General features: G+C 38.8%; 1 long non-coding RNA gene across 1 annotated transcript; it reads right to left on the bottom strand.

Moving 5' to 3' along the window:
- Nucleotides 1-14,211: 14,211 nt before the first annotated feature.
- LOC133072858 (uncharacterized) lies at nt 14,212-21,089 on the bottom strand. Its single transcript, XR_009696820.1, has 3 exons — nt 20,694-21,089; nt 20,366-20,444; nt 14,212-14,953 (listed from the first exon to the last, which is right to left on the bottom strand). It is a non-coding gene; the product is annotated as an uncharacterized LOC133072858 (long non-coding RNA).
- Nucleotides 21,090-21,637: the final 548 nt, after the last annotated feature.

Here is a 21,637-nt window from a genome sequence, read left to right as displayed (position 1 = left end):
TCTTGACACCAATCACAGAATTTTTCAGCTCTACCATAGTAGGGACTACTTGTATAGGGACTACTTCCTATAGAATGAAGGAGGTTATTTTCTTTGGGAGGTCACATTGTCTCTAGAAAATTATTCCCAAAATATATTTCAACCACTTTAACATGCTTCCCTGATAGCTCAGTTGGTAAAGAACCCATCTGCAATGCAGGAGACCCTGGTTTGATTCCTGGGTCAGGAAGATCCCCTGGAGAAAGGAAAGGCTACCCACTCCAGTATTCTGGCCTGGAGAATTCCATGGACTGTATAGTCCGTGGGGTTGCAAAAGACTGAGCAACTTTCATTCTCTTCACTTCACTAGTAGGATTTAACAGAAAATAAACATGAACAAAATAAAACATTAAGTTCTGATATAATATTTTAAACTGAAAATATTAAAATTTAATTAATTCTTGATAGCTTCCAATCATTATTAGCCTTCCCTGTATACTACTTCTTTTCTCTTCGTTGCTGTTTGTTGTTTAGTCACTAAGTTGTGTCCAACATTTTGCGACCCCATGGATTGTAGCCTGCCAGGTTCCTCTTTCCATGGGATTTCCCAGGCAAGAATACTGGAGTGGGTTGCCATTTCCTACTCCAGGGGATCTTCCCAGCCCCGGGATTGAACCCATGGGTCTTACAGTGGCAGTTGAGTTCTTTACTGTTGAGCCACCGGGGAAGACCAAGCTTTCATATTTAGACATTCCTTAATATATCTAAAGTTGTTCAGTAGGAGACTGACGCCATAGGAAACATATGAGCCCATCCCCAGCACTGGATATCGCTGGTCTCAGATGAGGTCCAGGTGGACATATACACCTCTAGGATAGATTTCACTGAGATTAGTCATGTAGCCAAGTGCCTCTTGGACATTTCCACCTTCTGTGGAAGGTGTCCATAGACACCTACAACACATACAAGACATTTCAAACTCCCTTTTTTCTCCCATACCTGCCCCTTCTCCATATTCCTATTCTAGGAAATCACCATCACATCACCTCACCAACCAACCTCCAAGCTACCCAAACAGAAAACTTTGGAGACATTCTTGGTTTCTCCTTTTTCCTCATCCCACTCCCGCCAGAGTCATTCAGCATCAAGTCTCATGCATTTTCACTCAACACTCCTCAAATTTCCCCAAGTTCTCTATAACCACTCCTAATGGCTTAGTTTATGTCCATCATCCATTGCATCACTGAAAAATTCTATTCAGTTTATATCCTTGAATCAATCATTGAGCTACTAGAGAGTTCAGGGGAGGCTATTATTCTGAAAATTCAAACCTGAGTGTGTTACTTATGTTGAAAGGCTCTCAATGACTGCTCTTTGCCTAAAGAACCAATTATGAGGCCCTCTGTATCCACCTTTCCCCTCTAATCCTTTCTTTCAGAGTCCAACCCCCTATAGTCTAAGCTTTGGTCCTGAAGAAATACCTGGAGAGCTTGGAAATCACTCTTCAGTTCCGTATTTTTCATACTACTTCCTTTACTAAGTATGTCTTCCACCAGACACCATAGGAATGAAAAAAAAATCTCACATTCAGAAATCACACAGCTGCTGAAGTTCAAATCTTAAATCTGCTTCTTACGAGTGTATTACTTAACTTCTCTGATTCCCCTTTACCCTCTTAATATGGGGTAATAAAAGTACCTACAAGAAACATTAACTATAAAAGAATTAATAAGTTTTTCCAAAATTGAATAGATTGAATAGTACATGGTCTCCCTATTTCCCCAAGGTTGTGCAAAGCATGGCTTTTATTTGAAAATTCCTTCAATAAATACACAAGTATAAAAAAAAACCCACCCTGCTTAGCCTTGAGAAAACAAACATGTTTTTACTGAAATATATTGGATTTACAAGATTGTGTTAGTTTCGGGTGAACAGCAAAGTGATTTAGATATATACATAAATTTTTGCAGATTCTTTTCCATTATAGGTTGTACAAAATATCAAATATAGTTGCTTATTATTGTTATTATTATTGTATTGTTACTAACTTGTGTCCAACTCTTTGCCACCCCATGGACTGTGGAGCCTGAGAGGCTCCACAGTCCATGGGATTTTCCAGGCAAGAATACTGGAGTGGGTTGCCATTTCCTTCTCCAGGGGATCTTCCCGACCCAGGGCTCAAACTCGAGTCTCCTGCACTGGCAGGAGGATTCTTTACCACTGAGCCACCTGGGAAGCCCATAGTTCCTTATGCTATACAGTAAATCCATGTTGTTTATCTACTTTGCATATAGTAGTATATACCTGTTAGTTTCAAAGTCCTAATTTATGTTTCCCCCTCTTTCCCTTTTGGTAACCACAAATTTATTTTCTAGGTCTGTGAGTCTGTTTTTGTTTTGTAAATAAGTTCATTTCTATTATTTTCTAGATTCTACATATTAATATAAGTGATATCATATAAACCTATCTTGCTCTGTCTGACTTACTTCACTTAGTATGATAATCTAGGTCCATCCATGTTGCTGCATGTTGCATGCATGTTGCTGCATTCTTTTTATGACTCAGTAATATTCCACTGTGTGTGTGCTGCCAGAGAAAACATTCCTGGAACCTAACAGGTTCCTCTAGATAAGTTTTCCTGGAAGGTGACACCTGGGAGCTGCCTTCCTTAGCTTTGAAGCACCCTCAGACTCCCCAATTCACTTATTTCCATAAAGTATGACCCACGCCGAGGCGAGATGGCTTTAGCAATGTGCTCCTGTGGATGGATGTAAAATTTGCCAAAGTGAAATGCTTGAACTGCCACTTAGGTTTGACAGGACCGTATCTTTTTTCTCTGACCTCCTCTCTACCACACTCCCTTCCTGCTCAGGATACTCGAGTGGCTGTGGCATTTTTTAGGTTCAGATAAGCAGAGGTTGAGTTGGGAATATGCCATTTCAACTGCAATTTGAAAACGAGTATTGGAATGTTGTAGGAAAACAAGGTATAAATGACAGATTCCCAATTTTCTTATATCAGAGGTAACTCCCTTGTACATCTTTAAATTTATTCGTTAAATGAGAACATTTTAGATGAATAAAAAATTAAGCAAAGGCCATAAAGATGAGTAGTGAAATCAAGAGGAATTAACTTGTCATTGGAAAGTGAACTGTAACCAAAGATAAACAAATTATACCAAAAGCAATAATGCATTAAGAAAAAGAGATGCATTTACAAGAAAAGTAATGAATAGACTCAGAGTATTTGGTAATCCAAATGATGAAGAGGAACAAATCATAGGAACATGTTGGAAAAATATTTCAAATACATATCTTCCTTTCTTCCTTTTGTCCTTCAGTTAATAAACTTTGGAGCCTGTCCCATTCTTTTAAAAAACAATTGGTTATAAATAAGTGCTGTCTTATATTAATAGTGATAATGTTCTGATTGTTTCTGTATATTCATTCTTTGCTTTCTTGTATAGAAATCTTTCTTTTCAGAATAAGGTGCACTGCCATATGTTGTCCTATAGCAATGAGTGTCTGACCTCAATGGGTGCATAGGTAGATTTTGAAGAATTTACATGGAAAATTATGCCCATGTCCAACAGTTTCAAGAATTGGTATGTGCCTGCATGTGTGCTTAGTCGCTTCCGTCCTATCTGACTCTATGCGGTCCTATGAATTGTAGCCTGCCAGACTCCTCTGTCCATGGGACTCTCCAGGCAAGAAGAACAACCCACTGGACTGGGTTGCCATGCCCTCCTCCAGGGGATCTTCCCCACCCAAGGTCAAACCCACATCTCTTATGTCTCCTGCATTGGCCACTAGCACCACCTGGGAAGCCCCAAAAATTGGTTAAAGAAACCATTTAATTTTTTTGTTGTTGTTCAAAAGATAAAACAAAACCTGAAAGTCCGTGCATAATGAAAAAGCTTCTTATTTTCAACATAGTCAAAATGATCATATGACTGAGGGTAACTATTATGCTTACTGAAGAGGTAGTTATATTTTATGAAACTGAGGTTTTGGTTAATGTTCTAGAGAACCCTTGGGAGTGAGTGAATTTAGGGCATTCAAGTCATTTTTACTTAGTTGACAAGGTGATAATTGATTCTTGATTACTTGGCACATATAACTGTCCCTGGCAAGTTTCTGAGTTCCACCAGATGTTAGGCACGGCTTTCAGAATGCTTAAGGACAGCCTCTCACGAGGTTCGTGTCACTGCACCACGTCAGGAAAACAAAATCTTCATGTTTCATGTCTTCAGAATGTGACTCCTTGGATGTCCCTGTTACATAATACAGTTCTTACTCTGATGGGGACGGAAACCAATTCATGGCTCTACACAGTGGTTGTATGTTATTGATTTAAACCCCAAACTATATTGATGTCTCAAAGTTAGACCCTCAAAAAAAAAAAAAAAAACCAAAAAACAAACTATAAGCAAATTTAAGTGAAAACTCACTTTCTTCCATGGCAGATTAATTTCCTATTTTTCGTCTTTAAAGATTACACATGAGCTATAACAAAGGGGTCATCATTTGCTTTACAAAGGAAAAGGAGAAATATTTAGTAACTCTTTCCTGTAAAAAAGGTCCCACTTTCAACAAAGTACCTTCCTTTAAGGTATTGAATTTAATTATTCAGTACCTTAAAAACAGGACTTTTAAGAAGCAAGTGAGGAACTTTCCCTTCTGGGAAGATGTAGTACACATACTCTTTCCTATTCCTCCTGCTACATACAACTAAGACCCCTGGACATGATACACAAGACAAACATAACTGGAAGGCTGAGAGAAGCCAGACCAGATGAGAACCTCGGGACCCAAAGAACCATTTGATGATACAGTCCTGGGGATTTCCTATTTTCTGGTTTTTGAAGATTTTGTCTCATCTATCCCCAAGGGTAGAGCAATGAAGATGGTTACCTGGAAATGCCAATGAATGCAGACAAAGCAAAAAAAAAAAAAACTAACTAACAAAAAAAACCCCTGAAACCTGTTCTCACTAGCCAGAAGATCAGGAAAGGGACATCCTACAAAGAAAAAAAAACAAATATATATATATATATATATATATATATATGTATATTGCTGCATAGATTGTGGTGACTGTGGGTTGCCTTGTTGCTGGCCTTTCCCCCGGGATCTGAAAGAGCACTACAAGCAAAAGGTTGTTGCCATGATAGCAACCTTGAGGGGCTCACCCCCACAGCAGACCACGCTTGGGCTGAACTTGGGCGTTACAGGGATCCAGCCCTCAGAGGGCTCTTGATGTTTGCTTGCTCTGTCATATTCAAATCCTCACAACCCCATGGACTGTATCCTGCCAGGCTCCTCTGTCCATGGAATTTTCCAGGCAAGAGTACTTGAGTGGGTTGCCATTTCCTACTCTAGGGCATGTTTCCAGCCCAGGGATAGAACATGCATCCCTGTGTCTCCTGCATTGCAGGGAGATTCTTTACCTGCTGAGCCAACAGGGAAGCCCTCAGAGGGCTCTACACTTGGTTTAATAATCTCTTGTTGCCATCTTGAAATTCATAATGATTTTTGAACAAAGGGACCCGCTATTTCCTGTTGCCACTGAGCATCACAAATTATGTAGCTGGTCCTGACTGTGGATTCTACAGTGTTTGGTATTTGTGCTAACAGTTGTTTCGTGTCTGACGTTATGCTGTCAGAAAAGTGAGAGTAAATGTTTACCAAATAAAGCCTTGTTATATTAATATTTCATGATCATCAACTTTTTAAGCCTGCAATACAAATTGTATTTATACTGTCATTGTTATAAAGATAAATATGAATATGATTCTAGCCAACCATGCATTATGAAAGGTCCCAATTGAAGGGCACAAATTCAGTTCACTCAGTTTAGTACTTACATAATATAAACCTGGAGAAGGTAGTCAGGTAACATTTATCCTGACTCCTCCACATTCTTCACTGTATTCTCTTGTGATTTCCACCATGAACACACAGCACCTCTTGTTTCAGATCTATTCTCATGTAAGGTCTTATATATTATTTTCACTTTGCAATAAAATTTTACCAATTAGTAGATAATTCTGGAATATTTTTATTTTGCTAACTCACTTCTAATTTTGGAATGCAACATCCTACCCAGTAGAAAAATGATCAACATCAGACTTGAAAATGACAAAGATGGTCTTCAAAGGTCTCTGAAATTTTACAAATAGGTAAGACCTAGACGTACTCTTAAATGATATGGTTACAAAATGACAGAACTTTTCCAAAGAGCTATTTGCCCTGATTGCTTTAAATTAAACATTTTATAAACTATAAAAGGAAGCTGAGTTGTAATTTTATGTTATAGTTTGATTTAAACACACATGTAGAATAATTATTCTGATCTCTAAACCTGTAGTTTTTTGTTTGTTTTTCTTTGGAAGTTTCATTTGTTTGTTTTTGTTAGTTTTTATAATCCTTGAGCATTGCAATGGTTTAGACTGAGATAAAGTTGGATTATAAATCTCTGTCTCTAATGGATTGCTTTACCCAATTCACAAATCACTTTATTTCATTCACAGATACTCTAAAAAGGGAGAAAGATATCTAAATTTACAGTATAGCTGTTTCATAATGTCCCTATGTGATCAAATTTTAATCCAAAAAAAATTGCTGTATTTGTGCTAAAATAGTAAGCCATCAATCAACGCCTTGATGCATAAGCCAGCACTTCCCTTGGCAGCATACTCAGGGAGATGAAACAGAGGCAGGAACTCTGATGCTCAGACAATTCCCTGCTGTTCCAACAGGTCAGGGTCATTTATATGTTGACCCTGGTTTATGACAGAACTAAGAAGGAACTGAAGAAATTTTATACTTCTACATATTTTTCTCTTAAGTAAATTTAGAGATTGGGGCTTCCAAATTTAGATATTGGTGGCTCAGTGGTAAAGATTTCACCTGCCAATGCAGGAGATACAGGTTCGATCCCTGGGTCAGGAAGATCCCCTGGAGAAGGGAATGGCTACCCACTTAAGTATTCTCGCCTGGGAAATGCCTTGGACAGAGGAACCTGGTGGGTTCCTGGGGTTTTGTCCATGGGATTACAAAAGAGCCAAACATGACTTAGTGACTAAGAGCAACAACAAAATTTATATATTGTCTTTCAATAACTCTTTGGGAAAAGGACTTTGTGGTATTAGAAATGAAAGCAGTAATAGTTTTACATTCAGAACCTCTTCTCAGACCCTGATATATTTTTCTCAGAGTCAACTTTGTCTTCCTTTTTAATGTGCCTGTGCTCTAATAGAAATATCTTTTACACATATCAAGGATTTGTTTAAAAGAAAGCATCTTATCTTTTTTTCCGTAAGAAAGTATTGCAATATGATCGTCCTAAAGAGTTAAATAAAATGGTTTCTTCCTAATTTCCATGTTACAACATGCATTCCAGTTCAATTTTTAATCTCAAATATGTATTCTAGCCGTCCATTAATTTCAGTGAGATATGTACACAAAATGTATTTGAAGAGAAAATTGTACCAGAGGTTGAAAAATATTTCAAGGATAAAAGTACAACTGGAGTGTTCAGTGAGATCTAAATCTTTATTATTCAAGTGATGTTAAATATATATCAAAGTTATTGACTCTTTTTGAGTCTCAGACACTTGCTAGTGCAAGTAGAGGTTACGCTATTCTTTTCTGCAAATGGTTGGATGCCATCACCGACTCGATGGATATCAGTTTGAGCAAGCTCTGGGAGTTGGTGAAGGACAGGGAAGCCTGGGGTGCTGCAGTCCATGGGGTCGCAAAGGGTCAGACATGGCTGAGCGACTGAATTAAGGCCTCCAGAATGTACATGTGTCAGATATTGATGTTATTGCTCACATATTTCACTAGATGGCGCCACAAGCCTCTTAAATAGAGTACCAGACACAAGCACCCTTAATAAATATTTCTTTATTTCAGCATTTCCTTAAATTGTAAAATACTCTATTCCTGAAAAAAAAAAAAAAATTAATTTCTTTTGAACATTCTATATTTTTATGTATACCTAAGCACATTCTTTTCTATAAGTGTTTTTTAAAAATCATAAAATTCCATTGGTAACTATAATTTTTTACCTAAACGTTGCCATTTTTTATGGTACTGGTTTTTCTTCTTTGATTGTGAATCATTTACGATGATTACTCTACTTGGTATCATTCTTCTAAGCTGCTAAGGTTGCATTTATAGTACCTTAACAGCTTATTTTTTCAGAATGTATACATGTCTACGAGAAAATTAGAAACAATGGCTGATGGAAGGTAAAGAACCATGTCTGAAGTCAGATCAACAAGAGAATGGTCACATAACCCAGCTCTCATAATCGGGAATCATCACAGTATAGTTTATCTGATCTAAGATTTATTGAACAAAGCAAGCCATGAAGTAGGTTGGAAAATTATGGCCTCAAACAGAGTAGAATCCTTCCCTTTGCTGATGTTGGAAAGCAGTTTCTAATTTCCAGACTTCTGACCCTCCATTAAACAGTAGGAGCTTGTCGGTATATAATTTCCACTAGTCTTTAGGAGAGTTTCTTTCTTTCATTATTTAATTAAAGTATCGGTGTGGAGATAATGGAGATAATGAGTATGAAGGACTAAATGTTTGCAGGACTGACTTGGACTCTGCTAGGTATAGGTACAAAGATCAACTGAAAAGTGGAAACAGGAGGAAGAAATTCAGAGACAGACTTGTACAGTCAAGCCCAGAAGGGTGTTCAAGACAAGGATCTCACATAGTTGGCCCTATGGCATTTTGCAGTGCCTTGAACCCAAATTCTTTTGACACAAGGACACTCTTATTTGTTAACACCTGCTGCTGGACTTCCCAGGTGGCGCTAGTGGTATAGAATTCACCTACCAATGTAGTAGCGGTAGACGTAAGACCCTGGGTAGAGAAGATCCCCTGGAGGAGGGCATGACAACCCTCCCCAGTACTCTTGCCTAGAGAATCCCATGGACAGAGGAGCCTGGCGGGCTACAGTTCCTAGGGTCTCAAAGAGTCAGACAGAATTGAAGTGTCTGAGCACGCATCTATTTTGCACAGAGCTTCCCTGGAAGAAGATATTTTCTGATCAAATAGATCAAGTAACTAAAACTTATTTTAGTTATCAATAGGAAAGGGGCAGGGATTTCCAGAAATTGGGCCACGGCCCACTTTTTGGCCTTTTATGGTCAGTTTAGGAATTGTCATGACACCTCTGGGTATGTTGTTTAGTATTTGCTAGTATATTTCAATGAGCATATAATGAGCCTCAAGGTCTACTGGAAGTGGAATCTTCTGCCATCGTGGGCCTAGCTGATTCTAACTAGTTTATGTCATACAGCTGAAAATACCTATGTCATTCTTTTAAATGTTGTGCCCTGCCCCCTTGCCTCCCGTCTCACTGGTAGAAAACACATATGTGTGTTTGTCTTAAGGAGAGAGTTCTAAATGTATAGGTTGTCTACTAATTTCTGAAGAATTAACTCTGCAGTCATATCAGATATTGAGAAAGTGTGAAACTGTCACAGTTAATAGGTGTGTGACCCTGAGTGGACTATTAACACCACTGAGCCTCAGTTCCTTGTCCCTAAAATGGGGATAATACTGATCTTACATAAATCCTTACACGGATTAAGAAAATTTAGACGTCTAGCCCAGGCCAACACTTACTAGATCTTCAGCCAATATGATTTTCTCACTTCTCACAACTCCCCTGCTCAGAGTGATAGGATGTTATTTAAAATGGGCAGGTAAGCACTGAATTGATGGTATTTTAAAACAATGTAAAAGTCTTTATTTGCTCAGTGGTTAGATTCACTATAACAGCAACATGTTGTTGTTGTTATTTAGTCACTCAGCCATGTCCAGCTCTTTGCAACCCCATGGACTATAGCCCAGCAAACTCCTCTGTCCATGGGATTTCCCAGGCAAGAATACTGGAGTGGGTTGCCATTTACTTCTACAGGGAATCTTACTGAGCCAGGGATCGAACCTGGGTCTCCTGTAATGGCAGACAGATTCTTTACTGTTGAGCCATCAGGGAAGCCCCATAACAGCAATGTAAAAGTCTTTAAAACTTATAATTTCTGGCTTTCCATATCTCTAATTTAGAGATTATGCAAACAGTACTAGTAGCTCTCATAGTCTTATCTGATGGTTCTATAAGCTGATAGCTTTTCCCCTCCATTTCTCTTACTTGTCTGGAAAGAAAAAAGGAAAGAGAATGCATCCCCAACCAGTACCCACTCCCCCCAGCCACACAGGGAGTTCCCCTGGATCCTGAGCATAGGGCAAAAGGAACCCAACAGCTAAGACGATTTTGTCTCTGTGTCCAACTCCTTTCAGGAGAAGGAACAGTTCTAATCTTAGCTAATTGCTCCTGAAACAAAGAGCAGGATGTTGGCTAAAGGCAAAAGGGGAAGGGTTTGTGTCTGGTTTTGTCAGCAGTTTCAGGCAAAAAGGAAAAAGTCTGTGTTTGGTTTTGTTATATGGGAGTCATGAGGGAGAGTGGACAGCAAATCTCAGCTAAGTCAGATGCAGGAGGATGGCTCTTTTTGGTAATCTGACTTTCAGAACATAAAATGGTGAGGGATTTCCGAAGACCGAAATTTGGACAGGTTTCTCAACTATCACTGTTTTCTGAAAGCCCAAGGTTCATACACAGTTCAACATTGCCAGGCCCCTCTCCCATTTAGTTCAAGACGAATGAACTCCTTTCATTGTTGAACAACTCAAAGGTGACCATGATCTCCTGAATGGAGTGAACCAGGCTCTAAGAAACACCCTGATGGGAACTCTTGTTGTAGTTGTATCTACAGAATTAATTGAATTATCTGTCAAGAGACAGTGGCAGGGGTCAATTGTTTTAGAGTTCTGGAGATCAGTCATGCAAAGAGAGGGATGTCTAAATGAAAATAGAAATGCTAATATAAAAGTTTAGGTTAAAGTGAAGAGACAGGAGTGAAACCCTGATAACGTTTGGTCCAGTGGGATCCAAATGTTGGTGGATGGAAATCTTTATATCACACAATACTGCTCATTGAAGTTAAGACATCAGTACTCTTGGTGGTGTTGTCTAGTCTTGGTTGTTGTTCCTTGTATAGTTGCTAAGTCATGTCCGACTCTTGTGACCCCATGAACTGCAGCACACCAGGCTTCCTCGTCCTTCACTATCTCCCTGAGTTTGCTCAGACTCATGTCCATTGAATTAGTGATGCCATCCAACCATCTCATCCTCTGCCGTCCCCTTCTCCTCTTGCCCTCAATCTTCCCAGCGTTAAGGCCTTTTCCAATGAGTCAGCTCTTCACATCAGGTGGCCAAAGTATTGGAGCTTCAGCTTTAGCATCAGTCCTTTCAATGAATATTCAGGGTTGATTTCCTTTAGGATTGACTGGTTTGATCTCCTTGCTATCCAAGAGACTCTCAAGAGTCTTCTCCAGCATCACAGTTTGAAAGCATCAATTATTCGGCACTCAGCCTTCTTTATTATCCAACTATCACATCCATATATGACTAGTGGAAAAACCATAGCTTTGATAGACGGACCTTTGTCGGCAAAGTGATGCCTTTGCTTTTTAATACTGCTCACATAAAGACATTATGGTCCAGACATTTCACTAACCTTCCTTAGTGGCCCAGTGACTTGGACAGGGAGAAATCCAGCCCATGCATGGTCTTCTGTGCTGGTGAGCCCTTCAAGGTTGGTATCATGTCAACAGGCTTTGGGCTTACTGGGTAGTTCAATGTGTAAAGAATCAGCCTACAATGCAGGAAACTCCAGTTTGATTCCTGGGTTGGGCAGTTCCCCTGGAGAAGAGATAGGCTTCCCACTCCAGTATTCTTGGGCTTCCCCGGTGGCTGAGACTGTAAAGAATCCACCTGCAATGTGGGAGACCTGGGTTCGATCCCTGGGTTGGAAAGATCCCCTGGAGGAGGGCATGGCAGCCCACTCCAATATTCTTGTCTGGAGAATTCCCAAGGACATAGGAGCCTGGCAGATTATAGTCCATGGGTCGCCAAGAGTTGGACATGACTGAGCAACGAAGCTCGCAACAAGCTTGAGTTCAAAATGCTTCTTCAGAATCTTGGAAGAAGGCCAACAGGCAACCTAGAGTCTCCATAAGGAGCCATGCCATCAGATTTCTGTTGTCAGTGATGCCAAGTGAGGGGGAGGGAGGAAATTTTGAAACATTAGTTGAAGGGCTGTAGCCAGATAGTGAAGGAAGCAAGAGTTTCAAATATGATAAGGGTTGACAATTTGTGCAAGTTTGACAGCATCCAGTCTAACATACAAGCAGGTAACTAGTTTCTCCAGCGTCAGGAAGGAACTCAACTGAATCTTAACCAAACGGCCCAGAATTTGCATGTCCATTAGTTACCTGCAATTTACAAAGAGATACAAACTAGTTCAAAGATGATGAACATATTGCTGTGTCATCATCTTCATCCATCCTAATCTAAGCCTCCACATTGAAAGACCCACCTTAACCCAAACTTCAAATTCTCAATTAATATCGGACCTTGACTTTGCCTTTTGGAGACATAGACAGAGCTCTGTCAAGGGAGGCGAGACATAATAAGCAATAAACTCAGATTTGTCTTGTCAACAGTTGCATTAATAGTGTACTCGGAGGGATGGCATTTGACAGTTGAGTATCAAACACTGTTGGGTTGGAGAGCTGGGCAGTTTTTGGGTACCAATGATGAAAGAAAGTGGGAATATAAAACACGGTCAGGTGTTCAGTTGAAACTTCTTCCAGGTCTGTGTCTTAATGAGCCTTAGAATTAACAAATTTGAGCCAACCTTCAGTCTGAGAAACAGATGAGATTTGACATTTATACAACAGGCAAAATTTACTGAAGGCTTTAAAGCAGTTAAATTCCATTTAGTTAAATCTGTTTTATGCAATGTCATCCTCTATTAAGCATGCTTTGTGAAACTGTTCTATCATGATTATGAAAAGAAAATCTCCCATCTGGGATTAATCACAATGTCCAAACAAATAAAATTCTGATTTTAAGTTTAGTAGCCATTTGTGTTTCATTCAATTATGTTTAAAATTAACATAACTCCTCACTAATATTATTTATCATCACCACCACCGTCACAAAAATTCAGGAAAGTAGACTAAATAAAATTTAAAAGGTAAATGTTTTCTGACTCTTTAAGGTTATTGTTGTTATTGTTCAGTCACTCAGTCATGTCCGACCCTTTGCAACCCCAGGGACTGCAGCACGCCGGGCTTCCCTGTCCATCATCAACTCCCGGAGCTTGCTCAAACTCAGATCCATTAGGTCAGTGATGCCATCCAACCATCTCATCCTCTATCATTCCCTTCTCCTCCCACCTTCAATCTTTCCCAGCATCAGGGTCTTTTCCAATGAGTCAGTTCTTCGCATCAGGTGGTCAAAGTATTGGAGCTTCAGCTTCAGCATCAGTCCTTCCAATGAATATTCAGGATTGATTTCGTTTAGGATGGACTGGTTTCATCTCCTTGCAGTCCAGGGGAATCTCAAGAGTCTTCTCCAGCACCATAGTTCTAAAGCATCAATTCTTTGGCCATTCAGCCTTTTTCATTGTCTAGCTCTCACATCTGCCTGCATTGTGGGAGACCTGGGTTCAATCTCTGGGTTGGAAAGATCCCCTGGAGAAGGGAAAAGCTACCCACTCCAGTATTCTGGCCTGGAGATTTCCATGGACTGTACAGCCCATGAGGTCCCAAGGAGTCAGACACAACTGAATGACTTTCACTTTCACATCTGTACATGACCACTGGAAAAACAATAGCTTTGACTAGACAGACCTTTGTCGGCAAAGTGATGTCTCTGCTTTTTAATACGCTGTCTGGGTTTGTCATAGTTTTTCTTCCAAGGAGCAAGTGTCTTTTAATTTCATGGCTGCAGTCACTGTCCATAGTGATTTTGAAAACCAAGAAAATAAAATCTGTCACTGCTTCCACTGTTTCCCCATCTATTTGCCATGAAGTGATGGGACCAGATGCCATGATCTTAGTTTTTTGAATGTTGAATTTTCAGGTTACAGTAGGTGCTTTAAAAATTAGAGTTTGTAAATATAAATACTCCTTAACTTTTGTATCTAGTAAATGCTTTAATGAAGGTTTTTATTAGAAATTTTTAAAAAAGGATTTAGTTATTAAAAGGGAAGTTTTACAACCCATGTGATTAGACCTGTGAGAATAAATGTTAACTAGACAAGGACAGAGATGAAACTCTAATATATGATCATTGGATTTCTGGGTGCCACATTTCTTCATATTCTGGGTTTCTTGGGCTCATGTGTATAAAATGATAGTATTGTTACATTATAATTGGAGACTTCCACCCAGTTCAGAGCTGATCTTTTCACAGCTTATGTACTCTTAGGTTAGTTTTATCTAATAGCTTCAGTCAAAACAGTTTGCATAGAAATTATTCATGACACAGAGGGCGGAAAAAGAAAATTTTTAAAGGGATAATAGACATATTACTATGTGGCTCTGAAACCAAGGTGTTTTCCAAACATATTATAAACAAGAACTAAAATTGGTCCATCCTTGGTGTACTGGCAAACTAGGAAATCTTTAGCCATCTCTTTTGTTTCCAATGTCTTGTCAATATTGTAAAACACACACACGCGCACTAAAATAATTTTTTTTAATACAGATACGATAAACATGGTCAGAAACTAAAACCTGCTGCTCAGTTCAGTTCAGTCGCTCAGTTGGGTCCAACTCTTTGGGATCCCATGGATTGTAGCACGCCAGGCCTCCTTGTCCATCACCAACTCCCAGAGTTTACTCAAGCTCATGTCCATCGAATCGGTGATGCCATCCAACCATCTCATCCTCTGTCATCCGCTTCTCCTCCTGCCTTCAATCTTTCCCAGCATCAGGGTCTTTTCAAATCAGTCAGCTCTTCACATCAGGTGGCCAAAGTATTGGAGTTTCAGCTTCAGCATCAGTCCTTCCAATGAATATTCAGGACCAGAAACCTGCTATAAACAAGCGTGTGTTACTCCCCCTCCTCAGGTGTTAGTTTTTGAACTGGTGACTGTTTCTGGGCAGAGGATTAACAATTCACTTAGGGTTTAAAGGCACAAGTGTGACTGAGCTCATTGGAATTACTGATTAACATTTATGAGACTCAGCTTAGCATTGTGCTTGTTGGTAAATGTCAAAGTCCCTCATTAGGATTTCATGAGTACAGTCAACATTACTAAAAGAAGTTAAACAAATTTGGTTGGTAGTTATTTAAAAACATACTTCAAAGGTACTTGAGACTAGAACAGGCAACATTTCTGGGAAATAATCTTTGGAAAATACTTTAAGGAGGTTATTCTACCCTGGTGCCTTTGCTCACTCCATTTGCACTGGAGGTGTATTTTCTTTCTGTTTTATTTACCTCTTCTGTTGTTGCTGTTTAGTCACTAAGTCGTTATTTACCTGCACATGATTTATACTCATATATATATACATATATATATGTATATGCATAATGGCTTCCCTGAAGGCTCAGCAGTAAAGAATCGCCTGCGATGCAGAAGATGCATGAGATCCGGGTTCAGTCCCTGGGTCGGGAAGATCCCCTGGAGAAGGACATGGTAACCGACTCTAGTATTCTTGCCTGGAGAATCCCATGAACAGAGGAGTCTAGCGGGCTGCAGCCCGTAGGGTCGCAAAGAGTCAGACATGACTGAAGCAGCTGAGTACACATGGATGTGTGCATAGCCATTCATTCAGAAAAACATTTCTGAGTGTCTCTTAGGCTGCTGACACTCTGTTGGGCGCTGGAAACTTAGAGTTAATGATAGAGACCTGTTTCCGCCCTCACAGAAGCTTCCAGTCTAGAGAAGGACCCAATTACAACACACTGTGGTAAAACAAGATAAAATGGGGAAAGTCCAGTGTGATATGGCAGCCTCCAGGAGGGGCACCAAACAACTCTGAGAATGGAGAAGGAAGTCAGAAACAATTCCTGGAAAATGTAGCCAATAAAATGAAAAGGTAAGTAGGAAAAAGCCATGTCAAGGAGGGAAGAAAGTCAGCAAAGATTTTCACATGCCCTACAGGGATGTGACTGAATCAATCAAACCTAGATAATGGGCACTTTCAGAGCAAAAACTCTGCCTTATTTATGTAACCTTTCAAGGATTGGCATTTAATACATGCACCATAAATGTCTGATGAAAGAAATAAAGGGAAAGATGCAGAGAGTTATAGTGTGACCAGAAAGTAGACACAACCTGCTGGTGGATGAGATTTTTTGATACCCCTGTACAAGTGATCCTAGGAGGTTAAGTAAGGTAACAAAAGTTAATTCTATCAGGCCAAGGATGCCAACAAAAAAGGTAAAGAGACCTCTCAAGGGTTATGTGTTCCATTTGAAAGGTGTAAACCATGACTCAAGTGAGAGCTGTTTTGTATAGTCAGTTGGCACATGATGGCAAGAGTAGATTAACATGAGAATTAGACAGAAGTGTGTGAACCAAAGTGTGGATGAAAGACTTCCCTGGCAGTCCAGTGGTTGCACTTCCAATGCAAGGGGAGCAGGTTCAATTCCTAGCTGGGGAACTAAGATCCCACACGTGGTGTAGCATGGCCAAGAAAGTATAAACCAAGCAAGATGTGGATGGAGAGTAAAAATCAGGAAAGAGTAAAAATCAGTAGGTTAAAAAAGTGCAAAAAGAAAACACAAAAGTCTTTGAGTAAGAAGTTAAACTGGGAATAAAAAGATAAACAAGTGGAAAGGAGCAAAATACAACGCAACAGGAAATAAGGTTTAATATCCATTCCAAGTCAAACTCATGAGAACGAATACAAAAAGAAAAACCTCCCAGACTTTTGGGGCTATATTATCAAATACCTAAAGTCAGTGGACCGGAAAAATATGCACACCATTTATTATGACAGGAACAAGAGTTTCTATATTATGGAATCAAACGTTTGTCAGGCAAATAGATACTGATCATTTTTGGAAACTATTGCCCTGCTTTTTCTCCTTCAAAAGGGATTTTTTTTCTAACATGTACTTATGGCATTTGTCTAACCACAAGGAAACAGTCAAATTATTTTGTTTATAACCTCAAACCCCAAAACTTGTTCAGAACAGAAATATGAACTAGAAAAAAATTACATGGTAAATCAAACCCTCATTTTGGGGCTGGGACACTATGCAAAGTGGTTTATAATTTGTTCTTTGCAGTGTAAATGAGAACCCCAAGATATTGGCAGATGAAGAAAACTTTTTTTTTTCTTTTAAAATTATCTTTTAGTATACATGAGAGACATTTCCCCAGTCTATAAAAATGTAGAAGAAAAATGACCTTTGAGAAAGTGGTAATTTTTAAGTATAAAAATATATTACTTAAGAAAAATGAAAATCAAAATTACGCTGAGATACTACTACCTCTCACCCGTCAGATGAGCCAAGAGAGTTTGAGAAACCCACTCCATTAGTGAAGCTACAGGAAAACATGAGTGAAGATGGTGGCACTGCGGAAGATCACAACCACTAGCGAGGGAAATTTGACAGCATTTAATAAAAGTGCACATGCATTTACCTTTTGACTCAACCAACACCACTTCCAGGAAACTGCTCCAAATATACATTCCAAAACATAAAAATACAAATGAAGCAGAAGTAAGGAACTAAGAAAGAGTAGAAATCAATGAAACAGAAAACAATAGAGAAAAATCAATGAAACCAAAAGCTGGTTCTTTGAAAAGACCAATATAACTGATAAACTAGAAGTGAAAAAATGAACAAAAAGAGAGGGAGAGAGAAAAAAATGAACAATATCAACAAGGAAGGAATAAGGCAGCATTCTACAGATTGTATAGAAATTTTAAAAAAGAGTGAGTAAGATAACAAAAAGCAGAAAGATGACAAATACCTTTATGTTAATAAATTTTACAACTTCGATGAAATGAACAAACTTTTTGAAAAAACCATTTTTTAAATAAATAAATTTGTAATTATTGGCCTCCAAGTCCCCCTGACTTTACCACTGAATTATATCAACCATTTAGGAAGAAATAATACCAAGTTTACACAGACTCTAACAAAATAGGGGGAGAAAAACTGCTTTCCAGTTCATATGATGGCATAAAAGCATAACCTTGATACTAAAACTTTATAAGAATCCTACAGAGAAGGTAATTAAAGATCAATATTGCTCATAAACATAGACATAATATTTTTAAAATATATTATTAAAAAACTCATTAATTTATGAAAAAGTTAATATGTATGACTGGGATGTAAAGCAAGATCAGCTTAATATTCAAAATTAATTAGCACATTAACTAACTAAATGAGAAATTTGCTATGTTTATTTCAAAAAAGTATTTGACAAAATTTAATATCAGTTCATGAATTTTAAAACTCTCAGCAAACTCTAGAGAGAAATTTTCTCAGTGTATTCAAAGGCATCTTTAAACAAAAAATCAATCCCCCAAAACTATGAAAAATTTTCATACCTGATCATCAAAGGATAAACACGTCCCCTTTAAGATGGGAAATAAGGAAGGGATGCCCACTCTCCCCACTCATATTCAGCGTTACTCTGAGATATTCTTCAGGGTGTGAGTGCAGGGCTCTTTAGCCCCCTAGAGTACTTCCATGGTGCGTCCAGCCTGCTACCCCAGTCAGACCCCTGTCTGCGGAAACTTCGGCCACTATTCATTGAGAACATCTATATCCAGCCCGTGCTGTGGACAGTAAGACTTCAGGGACTGCGTGTACTGTACTACTTCATGTTTAAGTTATCCCTGGTGAAACCTATATTACATCTATGCCGCGTAATTCTAGTATTTATAGTGCATGTGATCCCTTTGCATGTATATTGAATACAACTTGAAATTTATCCATATAGGTTTTGTCTATACACATTCTAAAAGATTAGACTAGGAAGTGGCAACCCACCCCAGTGGAAAATTCCATGGACAGAGGAGCCTGGCAGGCTACAGTCCAAGGGCTTGCAAAGAGTCAGACACAACTGCACACAGCACAGCAGCATTCTAAAAGATATTTGTGACAAGTTATTACGTGGTTATTTTTAGTAATTGCAAAATATTGAAAACAATCTAACTGCCCAGTAAGAGAATAGTGGTAAAATAAATCTTATATATCCGGAAAAGAGAGGGCTGAGCAGTCGCAAAAATGACTGAAGAAACTCATTATGTAATAAAGTATATTGATCTCCAAAGTACAATGCTAAGTGAAAGGGCATTGCAAAAAAATGGGTATCATACAAGAGGAAGTGAGAAAGAGATAGAAAGACAGATAGATAAACAGATATGGATTTAGTTGAATCTGTATAGCCTATTTCTGTAAGGATACACACACACAAAGATGGTCAGTATTAGTTAATTTTAGAGAGGGCAATTTATTGACAGGGTAACAATAGAAGAGAGATTTTTTACTGTAGCTGCCTTCTCTTCCTTTAGAATGTCGAACTGTCAAGATGTAGTAGGCAATCCCAAACTAAATCCAATTTAAATGTAAGAAATAAAAAAAACCTCCCTAGTATGCATCATAGTAATATGTCATTCTTTAGCCAGCACATGAAGTGTCTCCTGCTACTACACATAAGACAGGTTGAGATGTGAAAATGAGAGTAGAATCTAGATGAAGAGATATAATAGTGCAGAGAAATAGCATGAGAATGAAATGCTATGTGCCAAGTTCCAGGACATTGTAGAGACAACCTGCAGTGTGTGGGAGCCAGACTTGAAGTCTCTCCTATGAAAGGTTGATCCAAATAGACACACCCTTTTCACCACTGCCGCTGCCAGGCCATCCTCCAGCTCAGCACCAACGCTGTGTAAACACGGCTGTCTCTCACTCCTCCCCGACCTGACCTCATTTTATCTGATACTTGAAAATCCTTCTCCATGCAGTCAAAGCTAGCAAAGAAGATAAAGTAGGATTTGGAGGGAGATGAATAATCGACGGAAGAGGAGGAAAAAAAAAAAATACTATGATCAAATCTGGGAACCTCACCACCAAATTTTAACATAATTTACATGAGAAAATTTATTTTTAGTTCCTACACCACCAGCATTTATATAAAACACTTTGCTTGGCAATGGATGTTTTTTTTTTTTGGATTTGACACCAAAAGCAAAAGCAATGAAACAAAATAAACAAGTGGGACTGCATCAAATTAAAAAGCTTTTGCACAGCAAAGGAATCCATCAGCAAAATGAAAAACCAATGTTTGGAATGGGAGAGAATATTTGTAAATCACACATCCCGTTAAGGAGTTAATATGCAAAATATATAAGGAACTCAACAGCACTATGGAACACGGTATGGAGTTTCCACAAGAAATTCAAAATAGAACTACCATATGATCTAGCAATCCTGCTTCTGTGTGTATATTCAAAAGAAAGGAAATCACTACCTTAAAGAGATATCTGTACTTCCATGTGTTAATTGCAGCATTATTCACAATAGCCAAGGTGTAGAAACAACCTAAATACCTGTAAGCAGATAAATGAAGAAAATTTAAAACAGAGTATTATTCAACCTTTAAAAAGAAGGAAATTCTGCCATGAATGAACATGGAGGGCATTATGCTAAGTGAAATAAGCCAGACAGAAAAAGACAAATGCTGTATGGTATCACGTATATGTAGAATCTAAAAACAAAAATCAGAAAGTAAAATAGTGGTTTCCATAGCTTGGGGCTAGGGGAAATGGGAAGAGTTTGTGAAAAATGTGCAAACTTACCCTTAAATGCCTAAGTTTTAAGCATTTAATGTACAGCTTGTAGCTCAGTTGGTAAAGAATCTGCCTGCAGTGCAGGAGACCTGGGTTTGATCCCTGGGTTGGGAAGATCTCCTGGAGAAGGAAATGGCAACCCACTCCAGTATCCTTGCCTGGAAAATCCCATGAACAGAGGAGCCTGGTAGGCTGCAGTCCAAGGGGTCGCAAAGAGTCGGGCATGACTGAGCAACTAACACAACGTATGACGCATTCCCACCAAAAACAACATACACACACACACACACACACACACACACTAGGTAACAGTATGAGATGATGGATATATTAAGTGGTTTGATTGTAGAAATCCTTTCACAAATTATTAATACGTTGTTGTTGTTGTTCAGTTGCTAAGTCATGCCCGACTCTTTGCGACCCCATGGACTGCAGCACACCAGACTCCTCTGTCCTCCACTATCTCCCACAGTTTGCTCAAACCCGTGCCCATTGAGTTGGTGATACTAAATCATCACATTGTACACTTTAAATATATTACTATTTTGTTAATTATACTGCAATAAAACTGGGAGGGGAAACACTTGGACAGACAGCTTGATTGTAAACGAAGGAACTTTGTATTTCCACATGTAAACATAAAGTCTAAAGGTCATCACAGCAAATGAAAGGAAACAGCAAGTATCAGCAAGACTGATATTTAGACCCCATTGTAAGAATTCACTTATTTCTTGAAACTAAATCTTACATTGAAAATCATTTGGTCACAGATAATGCTGGTCAGTTTACAAAGACTGGCAGAAGCAGAAGATATGTTAGCATAGACCTTAAGGGACAGTGGAAAATTCATAAGAGCTTCAAGTTGGCAACTTTAAGTAAATTTTTTTCCCTCATATATCACTGTCACAAAAATATGTGAACCAGATGGTACTGCTTGGCTATTTATAGTTTGT

This window comes from Dama dama, chromosome 18, assembly GCF_033118175.1.
Source record: "Dama dama isolate Ldn47 chromosome 18, ASM3311817v1, whole genome shotgun sequence".
Classification (NCBI taxonomy): domain Eukaryota; kingdom Metazoa; phylum Chordata; class Mammalia; order Artiodactyla; family Cervidae; genus Dama; species Dama dama.
This window is presented reverse-complemented; position numbering and strand designations above follow the sequence as displayed.